At 40.4% G+C, this 23,733-nt stretch overlaps 1 protein-coding gene across 7 annotated transcripts in view; it reads left to right on the top strand.

The window, feature by feature from the left end:
* The window catches only part of ATXN1 (ataxin 1), a 371,937-nt gene that overhangs the window by 159,344 nt on the left and 188,860 nt on the right, over positions 1 to 23,733 (top strand). For 6 of the 7 annotated variants that reach the window (XM_054514234.1, XM_054514235.1, XM_054514240.1 and 3 more), the window contains one exon: positions 18,514 to 18,604. The exons of the other annotated variant lie outside the window; for it this stretch is intronic. The gene's annotated coding sequence lies outside the window, so the exon portion shown is untranslated. The remainder of the gene's footprint in view (positions 1 to 18,513; positions 18,605 to 23,733) is intronic. 7 annotated transcript variants of the gene reach the window in all.

The following is a 23,733-nucleotide window of genomic DNA, read 5'->3' as shown; positions in this document are numbered from 1 at the left end:
CCTTTAAAAGTGTGGGCTTTTGGATGTTAGTGTGAGTAGATGGAGAACCTCCATGTGTTGGGGGTGAGGAGTGGTGAGGTGTCTGGATGTGCTGTGCAGTTGTGTGCAAGCCTGAGCATCTGTGTGTGTCCTCCTGCTGCCTCTCCCTTGGCTCTGTGTGTTGGGCAGGGGTGTGCTGATGGGGTTTGCCTTGCCTCAAAACCAGGGCTGTGCTTTTGAAAGAAAGTTAGCCCTCGTTACTAGGGGTATAATTTTGGTCTGAAATTAGCCCAGGTGGCAGCATCTGGATTTAAATGTGTTGGCTGAGGGGTTTCTCATGTTGAGACACTGTGATAGAGGCAAACCCTGAATTTGATAATTGCCTCTTTATTTTCTCATCAGTTACTTTTTCTGGAACTAGCTGTAAACCTGACTTCAGGATTTATTGAGTCACTCCTTGTTCTATAACAAGTACAAATGCCAAAGTGTTCCTCACTTGTATTGGAGTGTGGTTGTGACCGTTACCACATTTCGCCTGTCAGGTACCCACGTGTGAAGGCCTCTATAGTTTTGTACAGCTAACATTTCTGTCAGGCCAGCTACTTGACAGAAAGTCAGGCTTTAATGGAGAAGGATAATTACAAAAGCAGGCTTAATCCTCCTTTACTGTGCTTAGAAATTTTGTGCTACTGAATATTTTCTCATTGGTGTGGTTCCTTTTCAGTGGCACGTGTAGCAGCTGACTAGAAAGTGATATTTTCAAATGTATATAATAATAAATGCATTTCTCCTCTTCTGTAGCCTCTGAACACATTTTCTGCTTGGTACTGTGCTGTATTCATAGCTTTCCCAAGGTAGTCTGACAGCAAGTAGATCAAGAATAGTTTGAAAATTCAATATATTCAAGGGGAAAAAATCCTAGTAGGTTATTACAGTAGAAGAAGTTGTAACTTTATTCTCCATGTACCACTAGCAGTTAAAAACCCATCACACTAATCATATGTACTGAATTTTTATTTACAGATTAGGAGGCTCTACTTTGACATATGACTAGCAGGGAAGCCCCTCCCTTTAACAGTTGTATGTCATCTGCTTCAGAGAACTAATTACTTGGCAATTCCCATTTGATAATTCCCTCTTTATTTTCTGATGAGTTACTTAACAGTGATGAGCTTGTTGAGCAGAATGCCGTGCTTAATCTGTGCTTCAGAAACTACAGTGTGGGCCTGGGGATATCATTGTTTCTGAAATGCTGTTTAGCCTTGCCATAGGAGCATTGAAACCACACTAAGATACGTGAACAGTTCACAGTTAATGATCAGTTGAATGTGAGTGATGCACAGCAGCTGCCAAAAAATAAAGGAAGGGTTTACATTGCTGTTGCACTGCAAGCAGAAAGTTTAAATATGGAATTTCTCAAAAAAACCCCAAGCACCAAACGTAATGTAGTTTAGACGCTGAGAAGCAGAAGCTTATGTCAGAGATATACCTTCTATGTATCATTGATCTTCTCCACTGAAATAATCAATTTAATGGAATTTTTTTTAAAAAAAACCACTGTTTATTGTAATACCCATCTGACAGCTTAGCCGACTCCTGGTGGTTTTTGTGTTCTTTTAATATGAGATACTTTAGATAGTTTTTACTGTGTTTTCTCTGCTGTTACCTGTCTTATTCATTCTTCTCCACTTCCTTTTCACATTCTTTTACTCCAGTGGCCACAGCAACCCTTGTTCCTTGCTGGGGAATGCATTAGAAGTCTCACTGCTAATTACAGCATCACAGTGTTTCTAGAGGGTACCTAAGTTCAGCAGTGCTTAGCTACAGCACCAGGCGAGGGGATTTATGGGGTGAAATGACATCAGCCTGCTCATGACAGTCATGGTAAGGTCAAAGTGAGTCTCTCTTGCAGATCAGGAGTCAGATGGGTCCTGTTCAGTCCCAGTGTCTCTGAAATTCAACCATGCTATTGAATTTGAAGAAATTTTTTTTACTGGTTTCAGTGGAGAAAGGTTTGTGGATCATCTACAGTCACTTTGACTAGATGGTGGTATTATTCTACTGATACTGATACCAGAAGATTTCCATTGGGGCTGAGCCAGTGCTATAAGCTGAGAATTGGGCTATTTTTCCTTTATTAAATAAAAATACAGTATTTTTTGTATTAGCTCAAATGACATTGCATCATCAGGCTTGCTGATTTATTAGATACTCACAATAATATCTCTTGCCCAGTACTGGAAGCTGTGTAACAGGATGGTTTTATCAATGAGAAAAAACTCATTTGTACATAGTTACGTGTGTTTTTGTAAAATTAATCAGAGCAACAGTAGTTTTATGAAACATATATAATTCAGAACAGATTAATCTACTTTAATTGTGTTCATGAAGTACACCAGCTATAAAATCTTTTGAAAGGAATATTAATAAAGTTGATCAAAGATGGCTTGAAGTACAGAATTCAAATATGAACACAATTACAGCAAATATACAGACAGATAGAAAGTAGCTTGGGAGATTATTTAAAATAATTACTACAAAAATAAGTCCCATTTTCCTTTTTGGATTTTTTTAAAGAATATATAATGTTTTAGAAGCAAAGATACAAGAAGAAAAAACAAATACAATTTGAGATTTTATAAAGTGCAGTGAATAAGCATTTTAAATAGCATAATAACACAAGGAGTCAAAACCTCACAGAAGGTCATTGAACCATTTTTCAAATTTTTAAAACCTATTTTTCATTCTATTTAATATTTTAATGACTCAAGGTGTCTCAGGTAGTGCTATATAGGCATTGCTGAAAATAGAAATCCTCTGTAACAATCAGAAAAGAAATGTGACTTTCTTAGGATGCCTCACCTGTGATATGAAAGGTTTGCTTACACTGACAGGACTTGTCCCTTGACAAATCCTTCTACAAACCATTACAGCTTTTGTGGATGGACCTTCATCCTGAGCTGTGGTATCATATTTATTTTCCAGAGGCAGCCAAAGAGTTATTAGATGTTGATTTAGACAGATTTTCGTCTGCCTGCTTCAGAGGTGTCTAAGATTGAACTTCAAAGTGTTTGGCCCCAGACACATGGATACATGCCAATACTATTTCTATCAATAGTTATGCCAGTGAAATATTAACATATGAATATTGTGACCATGATCTTCAGTTAATCCAAGATTTTAATTACATGCTAATGCATTGAAATTTGGCCTCAGGTTGAAAACAAAGAAAACCCAACTCACTAACAACAGGGAGGTTTCCGTGTTGACCACTTCTGTTCTCTCCCTGGTACCAAATAAAATGGTAGGTTCTCTCTACTCTATTACAAGGAGAGCCTGATACATCCTGGATACTGTGTTTCTTTCCTCTGGATTCTCTTTTTCCTTTTTCTCACCACCTACCCTGTTAACATCACTCTTCTGTAAGTAACACCTGCTGATGGACTAGCTGAGGATGACCTGCTTGGTCTGGTCATACGATTTGTGTTTGCATGTCCTTGTTTGCAGAACTGAGAAGCTGCTGCACCTCTCTGTTTAGGACTTGTCTGTTTCCTCTTTGAATCAGGTTGAGTTTCACGTTTCCTTCTTGCCACTCTTGCTAAGCTTTCTTGGATCTCTGCTGTGATCTGGCCTGATATTTTTGTTGTTAGTGACAGTCTTGGAAATCACATGTGACTTCCTTTGTGAACTTGACAGTTGATTAATTAAACTGGGGGGAGGTAAGTGATATATGTCACATATGAGTACGTGTAACACGTGTCCTGTTTTACATGGAAAGAGGATGACGGTGGAGCTTACAGTACAATAATCTATAGTTTAAAATTCTACTATATGGTGTTTGGATAGCTCACAAATACATTAGAAAAGTGTCATAAAACAGATGTGATACTGCAATCCTGGAAGAGCTGGAGGAGTAAAAGTCTGCATTTTGCTCCATATTTGCACAAGATGACAAAGTAACTCATTCTTGTTGTGTGGTCTTCAGGTGTGAGAGTGATAGAACCAGCATGGATGCCTCCTGCCATTTGTTTGTCACTACTGGTTTATTTCGATTGCACCTCAGTAGCAGGCTCAGAGGGAATATGATGTGTAGTGACTGAGCAAATTAAAGTAATTCCTCAGTGAAAGTATGACATTTGTTACATGAGGTTACTATCCAGATGTTATCTGTTAGCGTACAGTGAGAAAGAGCCCTAAGGAAAATTGAGGTGGGTAGAAAGTAAGCATCTGAAATACATTAAACATCAGCAATCGAGTACAACCCTGTTACCTAAGTAGTCAAACTTGGTGAATGTCATGTTGGCTGTATGGAATGGGAGAAATGCAAACTAAGACACACTTCTGCTATGTGTGCAGCTCTGCTATGAGGTGTGTTCATCTGAGCTGTCAGCTGGCTGGCTGCAGTGTTTGCTTCTGTTTATACAGCTCAGCCAGGGTGTCTTTTTTGAAACCAGCAGTGCTGTGCAACCTAGGCTGCAGCAACCAGTGGTTTTTTGCTGCTCTTATTTAACACGAAGGGTGTGTGTTGTGCAATGCACCGAGGTGCTCAGCCAAAGGCTGTGGTGAAATAAGGGGTCGGGTTCCCACCTCTGTTACTTACTTGGGTGGTTTCAATGGAGCCATGTGGGTGGTGTGATAGAGTCTGGGGCCTTTGGCGTGTGTCTGAGCCTCTGGGCTCAGAGCTGACACAGACAGGTCAGCACTGCTGATCACACACGGTTTGTTTGGTGGGAGTAGAGCAGTCACTTGGCTTTTCCTTCAAGTGGAGAAGGACTGAAAGTTCTTGCTCAGGCAAATGTCATCAGTCTTCTTTTCTTCCTGTGCTTCAGGTGGATGTGTTGGTGAATAAGACTAATCTTTCTTTACATAGCCCAAGCAGTGTTTTGCCTTTTTATCCTTCTGTCCTGTTTAAACCATTTCCAGACTTCTTTCTCTTGTTGCTGGCCAATTAGTTTTTCTCTTCACCGCTTTCTCTACCAAGATTCTCCTGTGCTCAGCAGTTCTTACTGCTGCATATCTGACCTACTTGTACGCGTCTCCCTCACTGGGTTTGTTACCGGCACAATACTTAGATTTTGTGTAGACCCTTTCTTCCCTTTTAATTCTGTGTGTGTTTCTATGTGTCTAAAATGCCCTTCTGCTTAGAGTATTTTGATACCTCAATAGTTTTCTGCAGAAATGCAAATTTGAATGTTGTTTCATCTACCTCTCTTCCTTTCTAGTTTAGTCTTATCTGGATTCTGAGCTTTGCAACCCCAGTGATCTGCCTGGACAAGCCTTTCACTCCATGCAGCCTTCCGCTCCTCCTCATGGGAAAAGACCATTATTTCTTCTCTGAAGCTTCTCTGTGGGTGACTGTTTCTCTGGCTGAACGTTGGATTTTCAGTTTATGTGCCCCTCCTAGTCTTTCCTGGTTTCCAGTTGCAGTGTCTCTTCAGCAGACATCTTGCTTTTTAGGCTTGTCAGCTATCTCTAACAAATCAGTAGCATATATTTGTTTGTAAAATGTTACATGCTGGCATTGTTAAAAAAACACAAACAATGAAAACCACAAAACCAAAATTCATTCAGTTATTTTCTCTGTACCTGAGCATGAGCCTGGGTCATTTGCTTATAAAATAATGGAGAACCTATTACTTTATTATCATATCATGTGATCTTCTAATCAAAGGATTCTTTTACTGCATTAATAGCAATAATTCAAATTGTTGATGTAAACTGTAAAAAATGTAGTACCATTTTCATGTGTCATACTGATGGATCAAAAGTAGCAGCTTGAGCACTTTTATTTATGCTTCTTTATCATCATTTCTTCTCATACCGTGACTCTGCTCCAGTGATAAAGTTCTCTAGTAATAGGTTGTGAAATATAAGTTAAATCAAAAAAGAATTTTTGAAAAGCACTTCATTCAGAAAAAGAAAATAAAAGTGACATAGTATGCATTTTGAGTGAGGTTCTTCAGACAGGGAAAAATTCCTGGACTGCTATGGAGAAGTACCAGAATGAAGCACCCACTGAATGAGTGAAGTTCACTTAAGGTGTGAAGTGGAAATATGTAAGATGGGTTTTTAATTTTTTTTTTTTTTTTTTTTTTTTTTTTTTTTTTTTTGTGTATCAGCATGCTTTTGCCATGAACTGACATTGGAACGATACTGTGGTTATAGTAGATTCAAAAGAACCCAAACAATATAATAATTATTTTGATTGATAATGCTGGACTTGGTATGTTTTCTCAAAAAGGAGGCTTTTGACTAAACAGGAAACCATCAAAAATAACTTCTATCTGGAAATTGATAACCCTTCTTGTTATAAATTAACAACAAAAAGATACAGACTAAGGGATATTAGAAGAAAATACACATTTTACAAATTTATTTACTCAGTGAATTTAACAATAGCGTGAGTATAGTTTCACTTTTCCTGTATGTAGGCAGTTTCTCGAGGTGAGAAAAACATCTGAAAAAACCCTCAACCTCATGGTTATAAGATCATAAAAACTGGTGCAGGGAGCTTGGAGGTATGAGTTACTACTTTTAAAGTCCTCTTTTAAAAACAACGCTAGACTCCATATTGATGGAGTGCTTTTAAAGGCAGTGCCCTTTTAATCAGCAAACAGGTCCTCTGTGCATCAAATAATTAAAAATAGAGCAAAGTTTCTGAACAAGGCGTCTGGCAGAAGCGTCTGTACTTCCATCTGTGCATGATTAGCAGAATGTTTCATGATATTTAAATAGCACAAGCTTTGCTCTCTTTTTTATTATTTGTTGTACTGAAGACCTGTTTGCTTGTTAAGTGGTCTTTTTTGAATAGTTATTGGCAAGGAATCAGGAAAGTGTATGAAGACATCTTGTACACACTGCAAATGCCAAATTGTCCCTTTTTTCAGAGACACTGCCCTTACTATTTTTTTTTAATTTTTTTTTTTTTTTATTGGAGTTTTACCACATCCCTCACTTGATGTTTAAATTTTCTTAAGGACCAGTTGATTTCGGAGGGAGTTGAGCAGGTATTTCTGCCCAGGGACTGCAGCCTGGCCGCTCACAGGATTGCCCTCCCTGGGAGGTGCGTTGCCGTGCGAGTACGCACCAGGGTGCACTTGCAGAGTATGTGTGGCGGCTCAGCTCTGCAGCTCCTGCCTGTAATCTGCTGTGCACGCTGCTCTGGAGCCTTACCCTTTCACGGGGACATAATCAGCCAGGCAACAGCTTTCCAAGTGCTTTTGAGGCCTTAAGCTGGGACTCCTCTTTGCTGGCAGTCATTCAGCATTGGATTGTGTACTCTTCGTCTCTGGCTAGCAACGCGGCGCTTTGCAGTTGTAGCCACTGATTTCCCTCTGTACTAGTAAAGATTTTGTGTGTGTGTTTTACAAAGGCCTGTACAAGAAGGTATGGAATGAAAAGAAGCTGCTGTCTGGATGCTGAGTGCATTGCTGTAGCTGGCTGAGGGCAGTTCTGTTATGTGCAATGCCCTGTTGTTGGGTGCCGGCAGGTTGGCAGGGAGCTGAGACGCTCGGATAGGCTCAGAGGTCCTTTATGGAGAGCCAGTATTCAGTCTTAGGACAATCTGTGGTCTTGGATGGGCATGGAAAATAAGAGCTTTTGTGGTGTGTGTAAGTGGTGTTTACTCTGTAGCTGGGCTTTTTGTTGTTGGGTTTTTCTTCTTGTGTTTGAGGAAAGCTGTGGTGTGTGATGTGTGAGTACTGACCTGGGTCGTCTCTTAACTTCAGCTAAAAACTTCAAAAGAAATTGTGGTTACTACTGAGAGCAAAGCTGCTAACCTGTCAACATAAATGTATAAACTCTGCGTGTTTGCACCTTAGAAAAAAACCACTGAAACACCTCGGCTGTGAAGAAAGAGTGTGCTATAAGCCTCCACACAGAGTTCACCCCACCTCACCTGGTTAGCACTGTGTTAGCGATGTCCATCATGCTGTTTCTGGCCCAGGTTCTGCAGAGCAGAGTGCTCTGCAGTCTCACAGCAAGCTCTCCTCAGCAGAGGGGAGCTTATATCAGCTATAGCTTTATCAGCTATATAGCTTTATATCTTGCATGGTGAAGTTGTTGAGTTTCAGGGGGGGCAGTGATAGGATCACTTTGCAAATACCTGTCCATTGCCATCATTCAGCTGCTGGTCCAGGGAAGGCTTGAAGATGAATGAGTATATACAGGGAAGTACTGGAAGGACAAGAGAAGGAACAAACATGCTTCACTGTAAAAACTGAGGGTAACATGTATGCCCATTCCTTCAGCTAAACCTTTCAACTAATGCATGAAGCAGTTGCACTCACATTTTACCCACACTGCTCTTAAAAACCAGTTCCCTTAATAATTGATTTCTTCAGAAATAAGAATTACTTCTAGAGCTGATTCTTGATTAGTGCAGTTTGGTGGGTCTAATATTAGCTTCTTTCCAGGAGCAGGAAGGAGAGAAAAGACTCGGGTTCATTTTAAAGATTCATGAAGTTGTGTTGGTAGGTTGGTTAAACTAAGCCAAGTTTTGTGTTTTGCTCCTAGTATTTGTTCTCAAAATATACCATAATGCTTTTTTGGAACAGCTTCAGCGTATCTTGTGAATTTGAATTAATTAATATTAGTATGAGTTTCATATTGTCCAACAGAACTTGGGGTTTTTTGTGTCTTCTGTCATGCCCAAGGTGCTCCAAGCACTTTAAAATAATGAGTTCAGTTATAATAGTGCTGAGGCTCTGTAGACAAACAGCCATTCTTCTGAGTGCAAGGAGATCAAATTCAAGGATTGCTTTTTTGACAGGAGTGGGAAGAATACTGCTTATGATGCTAGTAATACCCCTGGTATTTTTTCAAGAGCATTTTGTGACAGGCTCCTTGTTTTGGTAGACTAGATTTTGCTGTTTATTACTAAATTTATAATTCTCAATGCACTGTAAACAAAGTGAAGAAGAATTGCAGGACACATATTCAGAAGCTGTTGTTCACACCTAATTGTTGTATTTCTAGCCCTGATTATTTGACATCATGACATACTACATGAAAAATCGGGTAGCCCTTGATTTCCTGAAACAAAACCAAAGGTTCCTTTTCTAGCCCTGCAAAAGTACATTGTATCTAAGCAGGTAAACTGGAATTCAGCCTAGGATGGTAGGATGCTGTTGATTTGTGTGAAAAATGATGGCTCTGTTAGTTGTCTGCAGGTCTCCAGAGGGGAGAGAGGGCCTTGTATCACTCAAAACCAATTCATTTCGGCTGGCTGGAGAGAAGTATGGACAGCATCCAACAAACAGCCATCTCCAAGTACAAAGATTATAATGGAAATGTTGATGACCAGTCAGTATTGATATATTAGGAAGTATTTATATAACTCAGTGTTGTTGACTACTGTAGAAATGTTGTCTTAGGCCCTGTTCCCACTGGCATTCTCCTGTTGACTTTTGGAGTGTTAGGATCAGACCCCTTTGGCTCAAATTTGGAGTGAATTAAGACTGAAAGAAGCATGCATGTTCTGCAATCACCCTTCACTTTTGGAGGGGAGAATGGAGGAAATAACTGACTTGTGCAATGGTACCAAAGTTCTTTATGGCATCATCAAGCCGTACACTGAAAATAAAGCTTTCCTTAAGCTATTTGAGATATTTCATTTTGATCTATAGCCTAAAGTGTTTCCTGTTAATGGAAGACTCAATGTGGTTTTTATGCTTTCCTTGTGAAGCTGTTCTTTGACAAGGAGAAAAATGTATCTAATTAGCATGCACCTTTCTGTATGTGGATTATTATGCATTCATTATTTTAAGTTGCTGCTATTATATGAAAGTTTCTCCAGAACTTTGGCAACTTGGTAGAAAGGAGTGACAGTTCAGTGCATTCTCAGCTGCGCAGCTCTAAAATATGTTGCTTTTGAAGACACCTACATGTTACAGTAAAAATACCCCTTACAGCCAAAGGTGCGTGACCACAGTCTAGGTAATCACAAAAGAAAGAGATTCAACTAAGTACTGAAACAGGAAAAAAAAAAGTAAATTTTTTTTAAGAGCAGTAGAAATTATGAAAGACATAATTACTATTCTATGAATATTAAAAAAAAGCCCCCCAAACCCCACAAAGCTCAAGGGTTCTCTATATGTAAAAGTCACCATCAGTTAGGGAATATATATCTGAATACTGAATATATTCTAAATACTATACATTTGATTGACATTCAGGGCTCAGTTGTACTCCAGAAAAAGAACAGATGTGTAGCTTTGCTAGAAACAACAAAAGACAATTTGGGGAAATGCAGAAGTACTGCTAGAAAAGCTGAATGCTACATTTCTAAGTAAAATGCCATGTGACTAATATAAGTGCTCTTCTGTCCCAGATAGGGCTGCTGAAATTTTAAGCAGATAGCAAAAATTTACTGTTTCATATTTCATAGATAATAGTTGTTCTGAATGCTTTAAATAATACAGGAAATGTAGTGTGACAAACTTGACATTTGAATATTAATATTGATACTGAAACAGTTCACCACAAAGAATGCCAGGGCTGCAGGAGGAAGGATAGCATTTTGATCAGATAAAGACAGAAAAATTATAAAGCCCTTCATATACATTGAAAAAAAGGCCTTGTGAAAGCTGTGACAAAATTACCTTTCAAGATTAGACATTTTATATCCTGTTTTAGTAATATCTCTGCAGGGAAAGTTGGAAGCGAAGAGATGTCTTTGCCATTTCTGTCTTCCCCCTTCCTCCCCCACTTGCAGTTTGATGAAGGCTGTTTGAAATAAGGTTAAGAGTCCAGGGCTATGAAGTGTTTTGGGTTCACTTGTACAAATACATGAGTGGATGTCGGCTCAAGAAAAGACACATGGGCATGTATACTCTTTGGTGACCAGTCTCAGACTTGCTTGAGATGCACTGTAAGTTATCCTCTGTAAAGTTGAGATTTGGCAACAGGTTACTTTATTAAAGAGAGGCTTTTCTTTTCTAAACATAAAATAGTGCTGACAGTCCCTTTTTCCTAAACAGGCAAGCTTGCTCTCCCACATCTGTGTGCACATGAGTGTGTGCACAATCTCTTAGTATAAATTTGTTATGGCTTGCTTGATTTTTGTAGCTATGTGTGGTGAGACCAGGAGAACACAGCCCTTCAGGTATGAGTAAGTTTCAGCCCACCTACGTGATGGAGCCCAAGGACTGTGTCCTCTTTCCGTTCACATCGTCCCTCAAAGAGGATACAAAATAAAGATGTAGACTGGTGAAAAGTTGATGATTGCAAGCAGAAGAGGCCAGCCCAAGCCAAGCCCATGGAAGGAGCAGGAATGTTTCTGTTCTGTCGCTCTCTGCAGTGCAGTGCTGGTGTGGATGTGCCCCACTGTTGATAAATCTCTTAGTGTCTTCTGGTAGTTGTTGTCCTAGAGATGATTTGGTAAGTCACTTAGCTGGTTGTAGTACTGATAGGTACATTGCTTTCCAAAATTCCTTGTAAGTGGAGTATGTAGAGTACCTTTTTGGCTTTGTATGGGTAGTATAGCTTGCACCAGTTTGATTTTAGCTGTTTAGCTATATGCAAACTAGTTAAAGGCGTTTTATTTTTTGGGACAGGAAGGAAAAGTTTGTCAGCCTCCCTTCTGAAAATGTTTTGGTAGCTGTGACCACTTTTTCCCTTCAAAAATATATCTTGTGCTTTCAGACTCTCTCATTTTCAGATGTGATTAATGGTAATTTTTATCTTTAGAATGCAAATGGAATTTTTAGCACACTTTTGCACTGTATACTGCTTCTTTCTGCACAAACTGCTTACCAGACAAATTAAAAAGACAGGTATGTATTTAAAACCCCACCAACCCAAAGCAAAGTACACTTAACCTTCTGAAATATTTATATACTTGTAGTTGTAGGTGCTGCAAAATATTTATGTGGAAGTGGCATCATTCTGCTTTGCCAAGTGTAAGCAGGTCCCTTTAGCTGTGTGTTGCCACTGTAGGCAGGAGGAAATGTTGGGCATTTCACTGGAATGATGGCAAAGCCTTTGTGTCTCAGTGTGGGTAACCCACATGGGAACAACCCCTCTGAGGTACGTTCTGCAGGGGGCTGTTGCCTGTTGAGGAATCACAGAACCCTGGCAGTTGCTGGTATTCCTGTAAAAAGGGTGTAACAGCAGCACTTGTATTAAAAAATGCAAATCCCCTGCTGCCATGTACAAAGCAGGCAGATTCCTGACCCCTCGGTGATGCCAATGGCATTTCAGCCTGCCCTGTGAGTTGTTAAACTCGTTAGGCACAATCTCATTTTCACAAAGGAGACCTGGACTAAGGTAGTAATGCATTGGAGATCTTACTCTCCAGGGCTGTGCAGTTTGTAAGGTGATTCACAGCATGTACAGAGGGAATGGAAAATGTTATCTTGGAAGCATTCCAGTGTGTTATTCTGAAGTCATTTTGCTCAGGCACAAACGCTGGTGATTGTATGGCAGCCTCTAGAGCTACAGAGTGGAAGGTGAACCTCCTATACCTTAGGATAGGCCGTAACTAGTAAATGACATTTTATTCTGTGGCCAGCTATTCACGTGACTATTCAGACCTCTGTTCCAAATAGAAACCAAGAAAATAAAATACTTCTGAGACTTTGGCCTGTTACAATATGGGTTGCTGCTGCAGATGATTATATAGATCTATTTTACTACCTGTTCCCCATGCCAAAATTTAGAAAAGTGTCTTAATTTTAACTGCCCAGAGACACAGCCCAAAATGGGAGTAATCATACTGAAACAAATTACTTTTTTTACATCCTGTATTTCCTCTATTTCTTCAACTGTTTCTCAGACTACTACTGCCAGGGGTACAATAATAGGTTAAACTAACTTAAAAAAAAAAGTAGTATAGTTGCTCAAGGAACATAGAAGTAAATCTTTAAGACAACATTTATCTTCTGATTTAGTGTCTGATCCTGCTTCCTTGATATTAGTGCAAATTAATGAAATTAGGATCATACCTTTAAAGGAGTAGGAACAATAAAAAAAAACCCTGAACCCCAACAATTGTATGTTTGAGCTCACCAACATAAAAATGTGACTGAAAAATTGTGACATAAGCCTAAGCATCAGCTAATTGTTATGGTGAATGGAATAATCTTCTATGGAGCTGTGAGTGACCAACGTGTTATAGTGCAAGGGGGCCCTATTAATCCACAGAGTATTGACAGAGCATATGGTAACTGCTCCAAAACATGCCATATATAACATGCTTTTTGTACTGTTGTGTAAACTGCATTCTAATGTGTAACTGAGAATATAGGTAGTCCTAAAAAAATCATTTTGCGCTGTGGCATTTGCTAGCAATATGGTATATGTCCAGGATGTACAGTAGATATTCAAATTCATTATGCTGCAGAATTTGTGAATTTGCATGTTAAAATACTTGTCATTTCTGGAAATACCCTGAAGTGTAACTGTCCACAACCTTCCTCTTCTAAATTATTATTAAATACTTGTTTTCAAAGGCGAATCTTTAGCCATTTGGAGTATGAATTTCATAGCTAGTGATTTTAAAATCTGATAGTCAGGACTGTGACCCAGATTTTTTTTTTTACCATTTTTTCTGTCCTTTTGATTAATATGTGTGAAGTACCAAAGCCTGTGTACCTCAATGCTGTTCATTACCCTGCCTTTTGGAAAAATTGAGGAAGAGCTAGGAAGAGACATGGGCAAGACCAGAGAGCCTTATGCAGTTCAATCCAGAGATAATTTCTCCTGGTATCACTTGGCTGAGGAGGGATAAATTGCTCAGGCCTCTGGTCAGAACTATGTAGTAACATGAGAACCCTTGGGAGTAGGGTATTCAGCCTGGGAGATGTCCTTCCTGGGGGGACATTTTGGAGCCTCCAGGAGTGGATCATGGGAATGCTGGGGCTCTTTAATCTCAAACTATGAAAGCTGGGGCCTCACCTGCCTGTGGGCTGTTCAGAGATGGGGAGCTGCCTGTATGCAGGTAACCAGATTTTAATTTTTCAGCTTACCCCTGCAGCAGCTGTTCCTCATGGGTTTTTTCCTGCTGCTCTGTGCTGCTGCAGGGTCAGGTTTACCCTGAGAACATATGCTTGTGGGTGCTCCATGCCAGTGCTGCAGCTGAGGTATGGGATCAAAAGTAGAATGAGGAATGTGGGGGCTGCCTGTGAACCTGCTCACCTTCTGCACACTTTCAGGAGACCTGGAAAATGAGGCAACTAATTGCAAAGGCTGGAGTTTGTTTAAATACAACTCAAATGTTGCATAATGTCTATTACCTATTTTTTTCTATCCTTTTGGAATGTTGCCCCTCAGGGATAACTGGATACAAGAGTTGCACTGTATGTGCATAAAGGTGGGAATATTCCTACCGGCTGCTGCAGCCCTCGCTGGAGGTTGTAAGTGGCAGCGTTTGTTTGCAGTGTAATGGTGGGTTTTAGTTTGTACTCTGTGGTGGCCGCAGTGACCAGTGACTGTGGTCTGTGAACCTGTTGACTTGGAGCCTGCCTCTGAAGAGCAGGGACTCAGGAAAGCAAAGCTGGCTGTCAGCTGGTGCAGTCGTTCTATGGTGGGTTTCGCTTTTATTGGGAAAACCTTGCAAGTGAGAGAAGATTGAAAGCTTGCTTGGACTTTCTGCAGGTGAAGAGAGGTCATAAAAGTTATTTTTTTTGGGATGCCAATTGTTTTTTAGAATTCTAATTATACTGTTTCATTTTAATGTAACTTTCCCTCGTTTTTCCCCTGCCCATGTTGAGTCAAGTAGCACTTCTGTCTTTCTGTTTGACTATATATGCAGTTGTTGCTATCCAAAATTCTTTATTGATCTAATAAAGTAGTTAGATGAGGTGACTTTGAAAATATAAAATGATAGCTAAGTGAATCTATATAAAAATTAATGTTTAACAGAGAGCATCTTTGATAAAGTTAGCAAACATTCTGTGAGCAGTGTTATAGTTGTGGCTGTTTTCAGACAACTTGAAAGCTTTCTGGAGAACTCATTCTCTGGAGTAAAATGTTTTCTGCTTGTTTCTGTTATGAAAGGGAATAAAGTGTTACTGTTGTCAGAATCCATTCATTTCTCGTACCTTGTAGTAAATGATAACACTCCCCTTCCTGTTTTTGAGATTCTGAAACATGGAAGTGAAAAATACCTCATTTCATTATTTAGATATAGGCAAATAATAATGTTTTCCCCTTTTCTTGCACTATTTCTGACTGCTCTTTAAAAATTCCACTGCCCCCCTGGTAGGTGAAATGGTATGGGCCTGAAACAGGAGAAACCATTCCTAAAATTTCAGCCTGGCTCATACCTGAATGTGCTGCCTCTCATGCTTCACTGCGAATCCACATCAACCCACTGGTGTGATAACATGGAATGAGCTGCAGTCACCCAAACCTTTGCTTCATCTTGAGCAGTCAGGCTGGCAGGAGTGGAAAATGCTCCTCAGCAGCAGGTTTGATGCTTAGAAAACCTAATATAGGAGTAAATTCTTGCTCCGATGGCGACAGCCTTGCTCCTGCTGTGTGCCATTGGTGACTGAGGAGGAGCAGCAGGCCATGCCAGGCTGGGTACCCCTGGCATGGGCCCTGCCCACAGGTGGTTGCAGGGAGGGGCTTGATGGGGGGTAGAGCTCTTCCTGCTGGGACTCATGGCACCTTGCTGGAGTTCAGCTGAACAGTGTAATGAGTATCATTTTAGCTCCCAGTCAGCTGTAATAGGTACCAGGAAGCCGCTTCTCTTTGCATAACCTATTAGAAAAGCTATTTTACTTTCCTACACGTATGCCTTATATGGAAGAACAGGCGGCGTGGTGATTTATCAGGAGACTGCATGAACTGTATTTTCCAGTGTCACAACTGGCAACTGTGAAATCTGCACCAAAATGCTTGTACCAATCATCCTTTAGGCCAGCTAGGGGAAAGTACTGCTGGGTGTGCAGGGTGCTCATACCTGAGCTGGGGGCAGATGCCTACTCTGGTCCCCACTGGTGTCAAGGGAGTTAGTGGTTGAACTAGGGAAGCTGATCTGGACAATCTTCCAGCCTGAAGGATGTGAGGCAAAAACGGATGAGAGGAACTGTAAGTGATATGAGGGAAGCAGTAGGCTAGGAGAAGAAGGGTCCAATAAAATCAAGTAATAAAATACATCCATAAAACTGCAGGACCTGAAGTTTGAAACAGTAGCTCTATGCTTACATGCTTGGCACAACTTTCATTTCTAATTTGTCTGCTTCCTTCAGGCTTCCACTTGCCAGAGAGGTGGTCTGTATGCTCACTGTCTCTGCAGCTGGAGAGTCCCTGGTCTGCTCGTGCCAGTGGTGATAGAGGACCACAGGGAGATAAGAGTTCTCCCTGTAGCAGTCATTGCTCTTGGGTGGGTGTGCATGGCTGGTTTTCCAGATCATAGACTTCAGGCAGTAAGGCATTAGAAATATTATAGTCTATTAACTGTACTGTGGAGAGTTTGGCTGCACTAACTGCTGCTTTTAATAGAGCTCAGATCTGACATTTTTGGGACTGAGAGGGTTTGGATGTAAACTTTGTTAAATTGGTTTTGAAAAAGGAAGTTCTTTCATGCTTTGATGGGAAAAAAATATGAAGACAGAACTGCAAGTCTCTTCCTTAAATCAAAGTTTTCTGCCTGAAATGGGAACAGCTCAGCAGAACTGTTTAAGTAAACATGGCCATAACTGCTTATCTGAGACATTGGCATCCTCTCTTCTTACTGTGTTACTTTTTTGTGGTATCCTGGCGTCTCTCAGTCACTGATGTGTTTGTTCTCACAGCGCCTCCTTTGTAGGCATATGCTTTTGTGTGCATTTGATAGTTGCCACCAAGATTTGAGGCTTTATCTGAAGACATTGCTCCAGGAATGTACGTTTTCTACACCTCTGCAGATGAGATTTTGGAACTACTGTCTGAACAGTACTTCCTGCCTCCAGCTCTGAATTTCTCTCTGTCTCTGTTGTGGCTTCTTTATTTATTAAGCAGGGGAAAAAACAGAGGCAACTGTTTCTGAGTCATCCCAAGTCAGTGTTCAGCCCAGGACAGGATAAAATCTAGGCCAGTGACAGCTGGTGTACAGTTGTAGCCTGTGTGGGGGGTCAGTATAAACTGGGAGATTTGCTGAAAATCACGTTATGTATGTGAGAGTGCAAGGAATTAGGTACCATACTGTAAAGCTGGTGCCTGAGTATGGGATCATGATTCTTCTCCTAGTTAGGGAAAAGGCACCATATTGCAAGAATGACTTATTGATACCTAACGTTACAGCTTGGGTGAGATTTGCCTGTGTGTGTTAAAATAATGTAGACCTACAGTGGGTCTTTTATCCAGGAGGCATTGCCACCTGCAAGTAACTTCTGTGCACTCCCAAGTTCTTCCACTGTACCATTACTTGAAACTTCATTATTGAAATTAATTTTTAAGTTAATGCTTTGCTCTTAAGATCAGCCTCTAAAGAAAGAAATTTGTTTTTATTTGTACATGAACAACAAGAAGAATGTTTTAGTTATAGAATGTAGGATTGTAATTTATTTGATAGGTCTAGTAAAGTAAGACATTCAGTGATGTTTCATAGAGCACTTCTGTGTGTTCTATAATGTCTTCTTCAAAGTAATGGAAGAATAAGAAATGAGAAGTGAGAGATGCTTTGTGTTTTTTCATGGGAATGAATGTGTCTGTACATTTTTGAGGCTCTAGTAGAAGTTCTTCCTCATTTTGGTTATGTTACAAGGAATAAAATCAATTATAAGGAAAAAGAGAAAAAGAAAACTGTGCCTCTTGCTTACTTTTGTTGTGATTCCAACAACAGTGCATCAGGTCATGGGAAGTGATCTCAGCCATATTTTTAGTTACAGTTTGAAAAATGATGTTTTGTCATGAAATAGTGCTCAGAATTTTAATGCTAGTACACATGCAGATGTAAGTATATTGCCAATGCCAATCTAGTATATAAAGAGCTTCACAACTGTTTGGATCTGCTCTTCTTTCATAATGGGCTGCAACTTGTTTACTAATGCTTGAAAGCATGTACACATCAAATAAATCTCTGGTATTTGGGCCATAGTGTACCAGCATTATGCAAAGGGAAGATTAACCACACTCAATATTAAGCTACGATCCACTTCACCCTTGATTCCTGACCATAGTAAATCAACCAAACCATCAAAGAACAGAATTAGTGGAAGGGTTCCTCAGACAATAGATTTATTTCCATGTTTATTTGTATTATTGTTAAGAAAAGGGAAATCAGCAGAGCAAATCTGCCTGAAGGCTCAGGACATTATAAATTAATCAAAAGACATGAAGTGAACTTTTGGGTATGGAAAACCAGCACCAGATGCAAATGCTGTATAGCTGCATCATACAGTGTGTATGGTGTAGCTGCAACAACTGAGAGCAACACTCCTGCTTTGACTGCTGCTGCTCTCAATAGATAGCCTTTAGCAAGCAGTATATTGGCAAATCTGACACTGAGTGAATTTGCAACATTGACTCAAAAGACTTTCCTAATATGAAGCATCTTTAATGCATATCATTTGAGCTCTTTCCTGTTTTTACTCTGCTCTCTTTCAGTGAAAAGGTCAAGAGAAGCTGTAGCCGAATTTTTCTGAAGTGCTTTACAGCAGGGAAAGTGGGGAAACCTCTTAAAGTGGTGTCTTATTCAGTAAGTTAAACCTTTTTTTCTTCAGTTAATTAATTAATTTATCTTCTTTTAATTTTTAAAATCCTATGTATCAGAATAATTGTAGTCACTTAGAAGCTGTCCCCAGGCAGTGAAGCTCCTCATCCCCACCTTGGCTTTCCCCCTCCCCCGGAAGTCTTTGCCAAATGAAACCTGTCAGCCCACTTTGCCAATATAGAAGTGTGCAGCTGACTCAGACCCTGCCACAAGGTGACTGTCCCTCTGCCCCAGCTGGGGCTGGTCGCTGCATTCCTGCTCAGAGATGTGCCCTATCAAGTGCGCATCTTTTTCTTCGGCACTTGCCCCGCAGTGCCCCACCTTTTCTTTGTGCATCCAACTGTAGTAATGGGAGGTTTTTCAGAGACCAAAATGGGAACTTTCTGGGTTGTTCCCTACAGCAATAGCATAGGTATATTTGATGTTGCTACCACTATCACTATAAGAAATAAAAGAGAGAAGACTATATTAATTTTACAGTAACAGATAGGGAGATGTTCTTTAATGTAACTAGAGGTTCAGTTAGTGCTGCTGCCTTACATTGATTCCAAGAGAAGGTCAGAGATGTAAAAAAGTGTAGTGCTGAATATTCAAATTTAATTTGTAACATCAGTTTAGGATGGCTTATGAGTTTAGCTAGCTTTAAGGGTGCTAAGTACTTCCAGCTGAGTCCAGAAGGAATTTCAGCTGGTCAGCAGTTCCTGTGATTTGGCCTGATACTACTTACTATCATTTTCTTGCACACCTGATACTTCTGCATTTTTTTTCAGGTATGAGTTTCTTTGCTCACATCGCTTTATGCCTCATTTGCTAACTCTTCTGTTCTGGAAAATTGGCAGGATGACAGCATGCAACTCCCTCATCCTTTTGTGTTAGGGCTAATCCTCAGGTTTCTTTCTGATGTGTCTCCAGAAATATGTATTCAGCTGAGGCTGAATGCTGGTTTGATTTGTAATACTAAAATGTGAACAGTGCAGATCACTTTCTGTCTCTTAAAAAAATCACAGTAGAGGTGTATATGAAGAGTTTCAAACTCAGTCACATAAAATATGTTTCTAAAATACAGATGTACTTTGGCACGTGCCAAAGTACTTTGCTGAATCTGGATCTGGATGTTTGCTTTGTAAACTCGGAACTTTACAATTAACAATTAGATGACTGATTACTTAACAGGTTATGGTATTTTACTGCTCTGAATTGTGCTTTGGCATGACAGACAGATTTTTATTTTGATTTCAGATTATATGACTTGTTTTTACTTCTTTTTTTTGCTTACCATATGATTTAATTAAAGTTTTGTTGCAGTGATTGACAGTTGCTTTATTTGATACCTGTTTATAGACGTTTATTCATTACTTTTTCAGTGTACTGATATTTGTCAGAAGAGAATGGTATTATTTCTTTTGTCAATGAAAATGAGGCTATAAATTACTGTAATTTTGGGATACATTTCTGGTATGAGCAAACAGTATTCCCTTGGTGAGTTTTCTGCTGTGGAAAACTAGGTTATGCATAATATATTTTAGAAAAGACCTGTATTCCTCTGAAGAGGAATGGCATTGTGCAACTCCTAGAGACAGAGAAGAATCAAAATGTTTGTATAGTCTTATTCAAAGTATGGAAGCATCTGCAGTGTTGTTCTTCCTTGTTCACAGGAGGGACTGGAAATTATTGCTTCTGGATTCTGCTTGTGATAAATAATTTTTTTTTTTTTTAATCCGTCTTTTGTAGAACATGGGGTGAAGGGTTCAGCTTTGAGCACCTTGGTGCAGTTGCCTGCCAGGTTCTTCCCAGAGCCGCCCTGCGCCTGCCACTGGTGCAGGTGTGTTAGGTCCCAAGGTGATGATACCTCCAGTCACCAAAGAGCAAAGAAAAGTCACACAGATGTGTCACACAGATGTGTGACTTTGTATTTTACTGACAAGTTCAAAAAGATTTTGCAAAATTACGACACGAGTAAGCTGTGGGAGTAGGAAGGATATGATGTATTCTTCCCTGCTAAAATCATTGTGTTAACACTCTTGGCACCACCTCTGAACTCCACAGTAACTCGTGGTGGACATTTGAAAAACGCACCGAGCAGCACACACTGTTTAATTCTGCCTTCTGTTATGCAACAGAGCGCGATTGCCTCAGTGAAGCACATCTGCATTGCGAGAGTAAACTCTCCTGGGAAGCGAGTGCATCTTCCACACAAGTAGGAGTGAGGCGTGGGCTGGGCATTGCTATTTTGGCAAGCAGAGGGAGCCAGTGTTGGAAAGCTGCCTCACCTTTCACTTTCCATGGAACTTACCCTTTCTCCCTGTTTCAGGCACCAACCACTGCCACTTGCTTCTCTTAGTGGTGACATGGGGATGGGGATGTTTTCAGTGGTTGATTAAAAGCATTTATCAGGGTTTTGGGAACCATGGTCTTTGCTATCTGTCAGGTTTGTTTGTGATCCTTGAGCAGAATAGGCTGTTAGGGAGCAGTAAAAAATGCACTTTGGAAAAACATCTGGAAGAGCTAAGAAAACATTTTGGTTTTACTAAAATAAGCCAAACAAAACCACACCTGTGTGATAGTATCTTCTTTAACTGCTAAGTCGACAGCAGTTGATGCAAGGCACAAAATTCCTTTAACTTTTATATTGTGTTTCAGTTTGCTTCTTCCACATCTCTCTTTTGCTGGAAGCAAAGTGAAGCTCCCGCTGTCTCAGTTCTGCTGAAGTTCTTCCTGTCATCCTAAGCTTGGTTATCAACCCTCATTTTTCTCCTATCAGCATGCATTACATTTTTATGGCAGTATTTAGCAAAGACTTTCCAACAGTGCCTATGACAGTGTAATTGGACCCCTCTGTCTGACTGAAATTACTCCCTCTTTAACGGGGGGCTCTGGCTGCTTTCTAACACAGCTTTCTTTGAGGCAGGCTGGAAGTCTAGTTAGCTGGTCTGTAATGTGGGTGCACAGCATTTCACCAGGCATTAGTCAAAGTAGTTATTCATGGTTTGCTGTTAAACTGCAAGAGTGGAGTGAGTGAGATTCCCCAGGGGTCTGTCCTGGCTTTGGTAATACTCACTGTTTTCATTATTGAAATGATTGATGGAGCAGAGAGAGCAGTTGTTAATTTTACATAGGATAAAAAGTGTGAAGGGGGGATGCAGGCTCTTTGGAAGGCAAGATTAGAGTTTTGAGCTGCCCTGGCTAACAGGAGAAATAGTCTGGGAAAAACCCCTGAAAAATTTGCCAGGATACAAACATAGAAGTGCTGTAGAGAGATAGAAATATCCTGTTGCATGAGACAGGATGGGGCTGACTCAGTAGTGGTTCTACAGAAGGTGGTCTGTGAGCTGGTGTTGGACTGTGTTGGAGTAATTGTTTGGCCTGGTTTGGTTGAATAGGGTGGTAAAAAGATGACAGCTGATTCCCAGATCAGCAGAGAAAACCTGTGTCATGTCCTTCTCTTCTCTCCCCTGGCACCTGGGCTGCCAGTGCTCTGCTGAGTGGGCAGCTTTTCTTTTGATCCCCTGCCTACTTCAGTTCTGACCCTGGAGCTGGTGACCAAGCCTGTAGGGAAGTGTCCCAGCTCAAATCCTCCCAGGCCTGGTCCATGTGCAGGACAGCACATTTGAGAGGGAAAGGGGTTGCAGACCTGAGACTGTAGGTGTCATACAGTCATACAAGGAGCAAGGGTTCCCCACCCCCATCCAAGTTCCTCAGTAAAGCACTGTTTTAGGGTGTGTAAAGAAAAGGCATGAAATAACTCCTCCACTCCTTTCAGTGTTTGAAATGGCTTAACATCTAGTTTGGGGCACAATGCAGTCAAGAGCCAGCTGGGTGGTGTCCAGAGAGAAGGCAGGAAAACTGATGAAAGATTTGGAAAACATGACCTGGGAAAGAAGATGAAAGCATAGGGATTGTTTAGTCTACAGGAGGGGACAAGGCCAGTAACAGACATGATAGTAGTGTTCAAGTATGTGGAAGGTTCCTTCAGGGAGGAGGGGAATAAACTGTACTGCCTGAGTGCTTGGGGTTAGGGCTGAAAGAAATGGGCTCAGTATGAAGGTGGCAAGACTTAGGTAAACATTTAAGAAAGCTTTGAAATGATTAAGGATATTTTGGTCCTTCAGTTATTTGCCTTTGAGGAAGCTGTGGAAGCATCATCACTGGAGGTTTTTATAAAACAGACGAACCTCCTACAGGAATATTTTGGGTACTGCTTTGGGAAAGGAGGTGGAATACATGCTTCTGAAGGTCGTTTCCCAGGAAATAATGAAGAAGTCTTATTTATTTATTTTATTCTGTGAACTTAGGTAATTAGGTAATCTAATAACCCAGCAAGTAACTCAAGAGATAGTGACAATTCATTATTGCAACATACCAGTGGTAAATAGACAGCTTATTTATTCACAAAACTCAGTGATGATGACGATACCCTTCTGCTCTCTGTTCTAGTTTTAAAAAAAATCTGAGCAAGCTAATTTTACTGGAGCGTTTCAAAAGGCTGTTCCTGTAAATATCTTACTCTACACAGAAATAGAGGAAGAAATGTTAGTTGACTTTGCTTATTGAAGTATTGTGCAAACACTATCAGTACCTGTTATTGATTGTACATAGCATGGCCATGGTAAAGCCAGCAGTACTTTATGAGGCACGGGAGCTGAACTAGAGCAAGATGTTGTGTTTTCAGTCTTGATGTCTGTGCATTTATGTGCTTCTTTTATGTGGAGTAGGGAGCCTGCTGAGAAGAACTAAGCTTTAATTACCTCATTGCTATCTATACACGAGTTATTCTCCATTGTCTTGTTACATTAAGTGCCTTGAGAAATGCCTTGTGGTGTCCCTATGGATACTTTTCTCCCTTTTTTCTTCACTGGAGGATCCCTTCTATGACTTTGAATGTTCCTGCAGGTCCCCTGAAGTCTTTCAACTCTGTTTCTGCTATAGGACCAAAATGTACTTTTCTTTTTGAAACACAGTTTCCCCTCTTCTTGTCACTGTGCACGACAGGGAAGAGGAGGTCTCACGTGTTGCTATGATGCATGAGAACAAACTGGGTGATGGAGTTGCTACAGTACGCCCTTAGGAGAGTTTCCTGAGTTGGGAGGGCCAGTTTGCCTCCATGTGAGAGCAGC

The sequence above is a fragment of the Molothrus ater genome, chromosome 1 (assembly GCF_012460135.2).
Source record: "Molothrus ater isolate BHLD 08-10-18 breed brown headed cowbird chromosome 1, BPBGC_Mater_1.1, whole genome shotgun sequence".
In the NCBI taxonomy this organism is placed as follows: Eukaryota; Metazoa; Chordata; class Aves; order Passeriformes; family Icteridae; genus Molothrus; species Molothrus ater.
The sequence above is the reverse complement of the archived record's forward strand: the minus strand, read 5'-3'. Positions and strand labels throughout refer to the sequence as shown.